Source organism: Antechinus flavipes, chromosome 6, assembly GCF_016432865.1.
Source record: "Antechinus flavipes isolate AdamAnt ecotype Samford, QLD, Australia chromosome 6, AdamAnt_v2, whole genome shotgun sequence".
NCBI classification, from domain to species: domain Eukaryota; kingdom Metazoa; phylum Chordata; class Mammalia; order Dasyuromorphia; family Dasyuridae; genus Antechinus; species Antechinus flavipes.
Window position 1 is genome coordinate 112,231,301 of NC_067403.1, and position 11,836 is coordinate 112,243,136.

At 37.0% G+C, this 11,836-nt stretch overlaps 1 pseudogene; it reads left to right on the plus strand.

Moving 5' to 3' along the window:
• Positions 1-9,177: 9,177 nt before the first annotated feature.
• LOC127541428 (eukaryotic translation initiation factor 3 subunit L-like) lies at positions 9,178-10,336 on the plus strand (annotated as a pseudogene).
• The last annotated feature ends 1,500 nt before the right edge of the window (positions 10,337-11,836 follow it).

An 11,836-nucleotide genomic window follows, 5' to 3' on the forward strand; every position in this document is an offset into this window, starting at 1 on the left:
CATCACCTTCATCTTCCTTGAAGTTCTGTGGCAAAGGATGAGTGATGGAACAGGTGTGGATACGTAGGGAATGGTAGCCACAATTCTGCTCACAGGAAGCCTGGGGCACTGAGTTGTCCTTTCACTGTTCAGAAGCAGCAGTGGTATTTGCTCCTCCCCTTTAAGGACTGCACTATATTTCCTGGTAGGAAGACGGGACTAGGAAAAAATGACTTCTTACCACAACAGGCAGGGATCCGACCCTAGGGTCAAAACACAAAATCCCTGAAATTTTAAAAGTTGATTCCATTCACCACTGGTACATACGATATGCCCATGCTTATGGACAATATAAAACCTGAGGAACAAACATCTCTTGCTAGGAGAGATCTCAGCATATTATAAAAGAAAAAAAAGACTGGCATATGAAGGCCAGATTACTAAAACTGAAGGTGGATACACATTTAACTCCATCACTCATCACTATGGTGAAGAATGCTATTAAACAGGATAAAGTTCTTATTGAAGAACCTTCTAGTCAGCAAGATCTCTTGCTTCCCAAAAGGAATGAATGAATGATAAGTTCATAACAATATGATTGCAGGAAAACACCAAACTATCATCATCAGTGCATATACCACCACCTTGACAAAACTAATGAGGTCAAAGAATTCCATGAAGACTTGGAAACCCTAAATATAAATATGCTAAAAAGAGGATTAGCTCATAATTCTGGGTGACTTTGCTAAAGTAGAGTCCTTGGGAAGACCCCTCCAAGGGAGTCCTTGAGAATGAAATCACTCAGAAACAGTGACAGAAAAGGTCATTTATTCTTGAAGATTTGTGTGTCTCATGACATCATCACCAATACTGTCTTTTGCCTACGTAATCACAATAAAGTGTTATGGATGCATACTTATAGCAAACAATGACATTTAATAGATTATATTTTTGTCAGAAGAGATAGGTAGATGTGAGAGTGACAGAGTTGATGTGTACTCCAGATTGGTGGACTGATCATAGACTCATCTTCTCCCAGCTAACTATTCACATTCAGCAAGAGCAGTGGTCTCAAAGCAAGATAATTTTCAGGAAATTCAACATTAAGAAGCTAGAGTGTTTCTCCATGAATGAAAAGTTTATTATTAACCTGAAGGGGAAGCTGAGTCAGGAACATAGTCAGCAACAGTGGAGCAGAAGAGGAATGGTTAACTTTCAGACACTTGGTGTAGAGCATTGCATTTGTTCATCTCAGTCAGAATACCTGTAAACACCAGGAGTGGCTTGATGAAAATGAATGGGAAATTCAGAAGCTACTAAACAAGAAACAAGAACTCCACAGAGTTTATCAGCAGGATAGATTGTCCATCTCCAAAAATTCAACATTTAACTCCATCAAAAGCAAAGTACAATTGAAACTTAGAGAGCAGAATTCTTGGCTAAACAAGAAGGCAGATGAGATTCAATTTTACATTGACAGTAATAATCTCAAGTACTTCTGCAATTCCTGAAGACTGTTTATGGGTCAAAGACTTCTGGGGCATTTCAACTACTCAGTACTGATGGTTCCACACTGATCTGTGACAAGAACATGATCCTGAAGAAATGGATATTTCCATAGTAATTTTAACTGACCGTAATTAAACAGTGTTGAGTTAATTGATTGTATGTCTCAGGTTGTATTCAGTTTCTCTCTAGTCAACTTTCCATATGAAGATATGTTAAATTTCATTAAGTCTTAATCAAGTGGCAAAATGCTAGATGCTGATTTTACCACAGCAAAGATCTATAGGCAGGGTGGTCTAATTGCTTAACAGAAGCTCGCTAAAATGTTCTGGATTATATGGAAAGAGGAAGTTTTCTCCCAGGAGCTTAAGGATATCATCATGTCAATATCTATAAAGGAAAAGGAAACTGGTTGTCCTGCGGCATCCCCAGGCTGCTCTTTTTCCTAGTCACTGTCAGCAAGATTCTTGCCAGATTTCAACAAATAATCATCTGGAAAATGGTCATCTGCTTAAGAGCCAGTATGGCTTTAAAAAGGGTCACAGAATGATCAATATGGTGTTTGCTGCAGGACAACTCCAGAGGAAATTCTAGGAGCACAATAGAGGAGTAGAACGTTTGTTGATCTGACCAAAGCTTTTGATATTGTTAGTCAGGAGGGCTTGTGAAAGATCATGATGAAATTGGGTTTCCTAGAGAAGTTCATCGACATTGTATGCCAGTTTCATGATGGCATGTTTGCATGAGTTCTGGATAAAGAATGATGCTCTTCTGTTTCTCAGTGACCAATAGAATGAAGGTGGATTGTTGTTTGCTCTCATGCTCTTCAGCATGATGTTTTCCATAATGTTGTCAGACATCTTCAGCAAAGATAAATATGGCATCAAGATCAGCTTCTGTACTTACAGTAACCTGTTTAATCTGAAGAAGCTACAAGTGAAGACCAAAGTAGAGGACAATGGATGTACAGCTTTTTGTTCTCAGTTGATGATGTACTCAGTACAATCTCTGAGGTTGAGATACAACAGAGAATGAATTGATTCTCTGCCTTCTCTACTAATTTTGGTCTTGATATGTATAGGGCTAATTATAACTAACATTTATAAAGTGCTTTTAGGTTTACTAAATTAGTAAATGTTTTATGTGTAGAAAGTCATTTGAGTCTTATAACATCATCTGTCTGATAGGCAGATGTTATCTTTATCCCCACAATCAACATTTATATACAGTTCTAAAAATTTACAACAAGCACTCTACAGAAGGCAGAGCCAAGATAATTGAGAGTAAATGCATCTCTATGTCATCTCCTCCAAACTTCCCTCAACTTAACAGCAGATTAAGCCTCTGAACTGGTTTTGGAGTTACAGAGTGCATAAATATTTGCAGTACAACAAATTTCCAAAAGAAAATATTTTGGAAGAACTTCAGAAAAGGTCTGTTTCAATTGGTCAGGGGGGAAAGGCTGCTGAGCCCAGACTATAGTGCAGGGAGCCCTAGGACAAGGAGCTAGTTCAGGGCAAGGAGCTGGGGTGGGAAGCTAGGGCATGGCAGTAGTTTATGCACATAGGAATATACTATGAGGTTTGTAGGCTACTCTGTCCTGGTTGCAAGCAGGTGGTTTAGCAGATTTGCTGTTAAACATGCAAAATATTTTATAAACAAGCAAATACAAAAGGCAAAATGTAAGCCATTGAGCCTGCGAGTAATGTAAGATTTAGCCACACCTACCCAGCACCAGAAGTCAATCAGAAATAAGAGTACAGGGTCAAACTAAAGTGGCTGTCATCCCTTTGCCTTAAAAACAGACCTCAACCCTTAAAAGATTAGCAAAAAAACAGAAAGAATTCTGACCATAGATAGCTTTTATGGAGAAAGAAAACAACAAACCTCAAACCCTGAGATTCCTAAAGCAAATCAGCTCCAGATGAAGCCCCAAAGGGTGATATGAGTTGGTTACCATTTCATAAGGCTCTCTTGGAAGAATTCAAAAAGGACCTTAAAAGAGAGTTAGAAGAAAAATGGGGAAAGGAAATGAGATCTTTGCAAGAGAGTATAGAAAAAGAAAATCAGAAATTATCTGAAGAAAACTCCTTTAAAATAGATATGATGAAATGAGAAAAGCATAAAACTCCCCATGAAATAGATTTCATGAAATAGAAAAAGCAAATAACTCCTTACAAAATAGATTTGATGAAATGGGAAAAGCATATAACTCCTTACAAAATAGCTATGAAAAAGAAACCAATTCATTGAAAAACAAAATTTGTGAAATGGGGAAAAAAACGCAATGAACAAAGCACTTTACAAATTTTATCTCATTTTATTCTCATAACTCTGGGAGGTAGGTGTTCTCAGGTAGGTGTGCATTATCTAGAGTGCTGCCCTTGGAGTTAAGACTACCAGCCTCAGTCACTTACTAGTAAAGTGAACTAGAGTATCTAACTTTTTTTTTCAGTTTCCTAATCAACAAATGGATTTTATAAAAACAGTCACCTTCCAGGGTTATGAGAACAATATGAAAAAATAATTATAGAGTACTTAGAACAGTGCTATACATATAGTAAATACTATATTAATATTAATTATCATTATTATCTTCATTTTGCAGACAAGGAAACTGAGGTAGATGGAGATTAAGTTGATTTGCCTAGGTTACACAGTTATGTCTGAGGTCAGATTTGAACTTGGTTCTTTCTAGCAACTCTAGATATGAGAAGATATATAAAATAAGTTCCATTCAGCCCTCGAAAATAAAGGTATGACATGGTTCATACTGATGACACTAGTTACAGAGTCTTTTATAATGGACTGGAAATCCTCTTCTCTGTGGTTCCTTTTACTCCTGCAAGACTGGACACCATGAAACATAAGGACATGTTTAACTACAAGTGTTTATCATACTTAATACTAAATCCAGCAATAATTATCTTTTAACAGAATTCCACAAAATAACTGAAGGAAGTCTGGGAAGCACTTGCTCTTCCTTGAGACCAATTTGTTTCTCTAAAAGTTTCTGCTAGTGAAATGAGTTTTACCAGCACTAAAATCATTTAGTCACACCCCACCAAACTTGTCCATTTAGAAATTATCTCTCATGGCTAAATTGGGAATTAAGATGGACTACACACTAACTGAAGATGCTAAAGGACAGCTATCATCTCTACCAACTACTTTTTTTCTTTCTCCTTGAGAGTTCTCACCTTGATCTTGCCTGGGGCTAGAAGTGCTAAGAGCTCATAAATGGAGACCTCTACCCTATTGTCTCAGGTCTGGTCTCTCTTTAGTTGCCTATCTTTTCCATAAGGGAATAATTACACATCCCCAGGGGATTTGTGGCTAGACAACCTCTTGCTAAAGGTTATTGCACTACTGTCTTTCAATTCTTTCTCTCTCTCTCTCTCTCTCCTCTCTCCCTCCCTCTTCCTTCCTCTCTTCTTCTCTTCCACTTTCCCTTCCTTCTTTTCTCTCCTTCTCTCCCTCTTTCTTCTTTCTCCCTCTCTTCCTTCTTTCCTCTCTCTCTCCCTCCCTTTCTTTCCTTCTCTCTGACTCTGTCTCTCTGTCTCTTTCTCTCCCTTCTTCCCTCTCTTTCCTTTGGCTGACTCTGTCTCTCTGTCTCTTTCTTTCCTTCCTTCCCTCTCTTTCCTTCTCTCTGACTCTGTCTCTCTCTTCTCTCCCGCCTTTTCTCTCTCTCTCTCTCTCTATAAAATCATATATTTTAAGACAAAGTGCCAAGTATATGTTCCTTCACTTGATTCCAAGGACAGTTCTCTTGAATATTAATATTGTGCTCCTTTTATAAATGAGGAGACTGAAGCTAAGAGTGATATTTCCAGGGTTCCCTTGCTAATAAATAAGTGTCTGAGACAAGATTTGAACCCAGGTCTTGTGGCCTCCAAGTCCAATATGCTAGCTACTCTTCTCAACTAACTGCCATATCGGATCTCTTTATCATTGTTTTCAGCAGTTAGAAGTTGGAGTTATTACACTTTTTTAAAGAAAATTCCAACCACTGCATGATAATATTTCCCCTCCCTCCCACTTAAAGGAGAAAAAATAGATGGGTGGGTTTCATCTATACTTTCTGATGCCCTTCAAATGGCTCTGAGAAACAGAGGGAGATAGATCAGCATGTTTTCCTTTGGACAAGTAGGATAAGAAGAGAAGGATTGTAGGTTAAAGCACTTCAGTGATAATGAAACATGCAATTAAAAACAAAGCTCTTACTGTAATGGCCATAATTACAAGGGAAGGGCTTGCAGGGAAAAAAATGCTACATTCAGAAAAGCTATTTTCAGACTTTGTCACTTTACATTTAAGTGAAAGGCTAAGAAACTGGGCTGCTTAACTTTCCCTTCTTTCTAAGCCTCAAAATAGACACAAGAGGCAACACTGAAGGGCAGATATAGCAAAACTCTCAGGATTTGGTCATTTCCAATTGAAGTAGATTAAGAGATGGTAAAAAGACAATAACAATATGTAACATGATCAGTTGGTAAAGGGAAGAACATACAATTTATTGTAAAAAGAATAGGACTCAGAGGCTTAAGCACTATAACATTTCATAAGCCTTTACAAAATACCTACTTTGTACCAACCATTGTCCTGAGCATTAGGAATTCAAAGAAAGGAGAAAATTTAAATCTTGTCCTGAATTAGCTCACATTCTATCATGACATCAAGGAGATAGAAAGTTAGAATAAGCTAAATACTAGCTGGGGTATTTTTGGAAGCTAAACATATTATTGCTATTTTTCATGAGATTTAATTATTTATCCCCCTTTACTCTTTTGACCCTATCATATATATACTTTCAGAAAATTGTGCACATAACCCTGAAGATTTTTATTCTGACATTATATTTGGTACAACGGATTTTAGATGAGTGTTTGTGGGAATAAATGGTTTTGGGGAGAGCATTGACTTAACTTGGGACAGGAACTACTGAGGATCAAAGTTAAATAAAATAAAACAAAAACAAAACCAATAGTTCCTATGAAGATGAGTAGAACTGGAAAAAGGATGCTCACATTGATATATCTACATTAGATTTCTCTAAGTATATTAATCTATTCAATGAACAATCAGTGCTTAAGCACTGTGTAACAGAAATTGGGGAATGACCCTACACCCAATCCTATAGTGATCATCCAATAGGGATTTCTGTTGAAATCAGACTGATCCTTTGATTCCAGAGAGGAATCAAAAGCTCATGATCATGGATCAACATCTTTTTAATAAATCCTGATTTCTACCTAAGCTATAGAATTAAGAAGATGCTTTTTGGAGTTTGAGAATCAAAAATGTCTTTGCTAGGGTAAACTGCTCTCCTAAAAACATATTTAAAGTCACAGGGATTGCCTCTGTTGGAACGCTCTCTCTCTCTCTCTCTCCTTAATATTTAGCATTTTCATATATATATATAAAACTGGTTTTTGAATGACAGCCTATCTTTGACCTTTCCAAAACTTTGCCTAACTCTCCAATCATCATCTGTTCCAAGACAATGCCTTGAACTTTGCTAACCAAGCAAGCATGTCTCCAGTACCTGCCCGTGCCTTGGAATCTGTGATTAACTCCCTTGATTCTAGCTTGTCTTTACAGCTGCCAGTCTATAGCTTCTAAACCCCAGGAATTAAACAATTCCAAATAATTAGGTGTTGTACATTTCATCGCTTTCCTTCAGTGGAGAATTCAACAATTGCTTAGAACACCTGACTGACATCGATCCCCTAGATAAGTACCAGCATTATTGTTTTTGACATAGACAGATAATCTTCCAAGTGACAAAAATCATTTGCCCTCATTAAAGAATAATGGAATCTATTCCATTGCTCAGTCCCATTTTGATAATAACGCTACACAAAGACATAGGAGTTTCTACTCTTCTGGGGAAGGTTGTCTTAAGCTCAAATTCACTGATAATGAGCTCTGATTATTCTTGTACAATGGTGGGAAAAGTTAAATACATGCACAATTTCATTTTGAAGAACAGATCATAATAATTGAAGAATTATAGGACAGGAGAATTGAAAGAGACTTTAGAGGCCATGAAATCCAATTCAATCTATACCTATTCAAAATTACCTTTAGAATATGTCATCATTTAGCTTCTTTATAAAAACCTTCAGGTGAGAGGGGAACCCACTGCCTCTTGAGGCAATCCTCTCCCCTTTGTGGGAATTTGAATTGTTTGAGAACTTTCTTTAAATTTAGTCAAAAATCTAAAATAACTCAAATTCTAAAATTACAAATACTTCCTATCTTGATTTTTATCAAATATATGACTATTAATATTTAGAATTAACACCAGTATGTTTTATTGTCTATTTTTGAAATGATTTGTATCTTTCAGTATTAACTGGGCAGTTTATCACACTGCTATTCACATATATAGCATCAGACAAATAAATAAACAAAAAACAATTTGGATACATTTATTTACTTATTTTTTTCTTTTGGTGGTATTTTGATATATTTTTAGGAGTCAAATAAGAAAGGAATCATACTCTTTGAAAAAGTGATGATTGCCATTTTTCAGAAGATGGTAAAGGGAGTGTTGTAATAGAATTACAAGAGATTAATTATTAGGTAGGATCAAATAATGAATTACATGGGAGTAAGAGAAGACCTGGAGCAAGGTTGGGGACACAACAGAGAGGATTTGTCGAGTTAACTTGAGTTAACTCACTCCAGAAGAGAGGCTAAATTTTAATTGTCAAAGCAGTCAGGATTATGAAACTATCCAAGTCATTCAGATATTGAAGGTCTCAGGTTATAATAACCACTCAGAAAGCCAGTTGGAGAAATATGTGAAAAAGGGGTAGCTAGGTGGCACAGAGGGATAAAGCATGGCCCTAGAATCGGGAGGACCTGAATTTAAATATGGCCTCAGACACTTCATACTTACTAGCTGTGTGATCCTGGGCAAATCACTTAACTCTCCAATTGCTTGGCAAAAAACAACAACAAAAAATACGTGAAAAGCAAGAAGAAGAAGAAATGCAATAGTAAGGAGGCAGTCAGGGAAAAAAAAGAATAAATACTAAGGGAAAATATTAAAATGTCAGAGTAAAAAATAAGGAAATGAAAAAATCTTGGGGACCTCAAAGGTCAGAAGAATATGATTCACATACAAGAAGTAGTTAATAAGCATTTCCATTTGCCAGTAATAGTGCTGGGGCTGGTGATGCAAAGACAAAAATAAATCATGTCAGTCCTTAAGAAGTTTACTTTTATTCAGAGGAAGAACAGGTGAGTGACATACACACAGATAAATAAGTACAAAATATATACAGAAATTAGAATAGGGTTTCTTAATTTGTTTTGATGTTATGAACCCCTTTAGTAGTGTGATGAAATTTCAAGAAATTCACAAGTTTCCCTAAGTTACTAAATGAAGAAATCCAATAGAAGCTAACATGAGTCAGCATTAGTTCTCAGGTTCAGGCTCCTAATTCCTCTCCTCCAATGTATAGTTTCTGCTAGATTCAAGAACCCCATTAAAACCCACCATATTTTTAATAGTCTGGGAAGAGCGGGTGTCCCATTCTCTTCAGGACCCCATAAGAGTATTTTTACTCATTAGCATTGCTGTCCAGTTTCCACCCTCTTTCCTAACAACTCTACATATTGTATATTCCCTTTAGATTGTGAGCTCCATGTTGCCTTGTCCAGTTCTTATGAATCTGCAATTTCTTCAACTTCATTTCCGATGCTGATGGTCCTCTCTACCTTAAAATGCCCAATCAGTGGCTATGGGAAATCACTGATGAATTCATCTACCAATTTCAGTTATTTAGCCAAGATCAACGCAAGACAGCTAAGAAGTCAGAAGAGATGGACTTCATTCCAACCCCCAAATCTGGATTGTTCACGGTGTTCTGAACATGCTTCTCTCCTTAGCAGACAAACCAGTATAAATCAACAGCTAGAGTTCCCCACAAGCTGAGGTGACTCTGAGAGCATTACTGGGGATTAAGCCTGTAATTCCCTCTACAAGATGCTCAGCTACTTCAGACTGTGGGGTTGCTCTGGCTGCACTCCTTCTTGGTGGATTACTATCAGACCATCAAAGTGCTGGAGAACATTGAGCTCAGTAACACAGCATATATTCCTGGGTGTCTGAACACCAGGTGACCACTTATTATTATGTAGGCTTTGTCTATGTGATAGTGGGTGATATTAGAACACCATCTGTGTCTTTGCCAATATTCTGCTCTTTATCCAGAGGACCATGTTCCAGAGCACAATGTACAAGTATGAGATAATCAACAAGCAGAATGAGTAGGTGCATGATCTGCTGGCCATCCCACCGCTCACGTGCCTTCATGCACATTGTCTAGAGCATCTATCTGCAGCTGAGGGAGAAATATTGAGATAAGATACCCACAGTGTACAAGGAGCTCTTCAGCTACTTCTGCCCTAAGTTCTTCTCCTCTGTGGTCCCCAACTATGAGAATGTGCATCCCAGCTATCACAAAGAGCCCTTACTGCAGCAGCTCAAGGTCTGTGTGGATAAGGTACAGTAGGAGGCCCAGCTTTCCACCATTTGCAGTTTTCAAAAACTCTATTCAGCCATGCCCTTGGCCAAGCTGGCCAGCTGAATCTCACCGAGAAGGAGTTTTGCATCCTGCTGCTGGTTTTCAAGCACAAGATGAAGAAACTGGTATGAATGAGCAGCAACTCATCTCTGATCAGGGAGTTCCATTTGGCTCTGAAGTGGATTTCTACAGCACATAATCCATATCACCATATCAAGGTGGTCCACCATTACAGAGACTTTTTCATTCAACAGATCCATAAAATTTAAAAGCTTAATCAAATCCTAAAGAAGATGGTCCAGAAATCTTGAGTGTGCACCATTTTTTTGCCACAGATATCCAGAATTCCTATGGATATTGATGTCCAAGTAAAAGAACACATTTTCTATCTTGTAATTTTCTGACCTTTTGATCCAGACCAGCAGGCTTTCCTTGCTGGGGGTGAACATTTAAATGAATCCCAGGAAGAGGGTGGGGAAAGAAATGATGAGCAGATGATTTCAGAAAAGATGATGTGTGATCCAAAAACATACATGAGCTGATGTTGAGTGATGTGAACAGAAGCAAAAAACAAAAAACACCTCCCCCCAAAAAATTATATACATTAACAACAAGATTATGTGTTGATCATCTGTGATGGTCTTGGCTCTTCTGAATCTTATTGATTCAAGGCAATTCCAATAGACTTAGGATGGAAAAATGTCATCTGTATCCAGAGAGAGAACTCCGGAGACTGAATGTTGATCTAAGCACATATTTTCACTTTTGTTGTTGTTGTTGATTATTTTATTTTTATTTTTATTTTTTATTTTTTGCTGGGGCAATTGAGGTTAAATGACTTGCTAGGGTCACACAGCTAGGATTATTTTCTTTCTCATGTTTTTTTTTTTTCCCTCAGTTTTGGTCTGATTTTTCTTGTACAGCATTATAAATATGGAAATATGTGTAAAAGAATTGTGCATATTTAATCTATGTCAGATTGCTTGCTGTCTTGGGGAGAGAGGAGGGAAAGGAGGGAAGGAGAAAAAATCTAAACACAAACCTTATAAAAATTAATGTTGAAATATTTCTTTAGATGTATTTAGGAAATTATAACACTATTGAAAATTAAAAGTGTATTCCTAGACTAGTAGTATTACCAAATGATGGAGACTTTGTTCAGAACAGAACTGAATTTAGGAGTATCAATAAGGTAATGTTTCGATATAGTTTTGAGTACCATTTTAATTCCCCAGAGATTTCAAAGAACATTATAAATGTTATCTCATTTGAATACAACAATAATGTAAAGCATTTGCTATCATTATTTCCATTTTACAGATGGCATTGAGAAATTAAGTGTCTTATTCAAGGACACAGTAAGTTCTGAAGCAATATTTAAACTCAGATCTTCCTAATTCCACATCCAACACTTATCTACTACACCATCTAATTCAATAAACCAATAAACATTTATTAAGCACATTTACTATGTGCCAGATACTGTGTTAAGCACCAAGGATATGATTTTTGAAAAGAAAGATAGTTCCTGCTCTCAAGATACTTATGATCTAAAGGGGGTCATAACATATAAAAGGAGGCAGAGATGTTAGGGGGCAATGTTGAAGGAGAACCTAAAATGGGGCACCTTGTACAATGGAGATGCAAATGGAGTGAATGGAAAGTCCAATTTCTGTCCTTTATGAAGGAAGACAATAGGAGTTTGGTGCTCTACCATCTCCAGTGGTTCTCAAACCTTTGTTCTCAGTATCTTCATGTTGTTGAAAAACTATCCATCTGTTCAAAGAGTTTTTGTTCACATGGATTATATT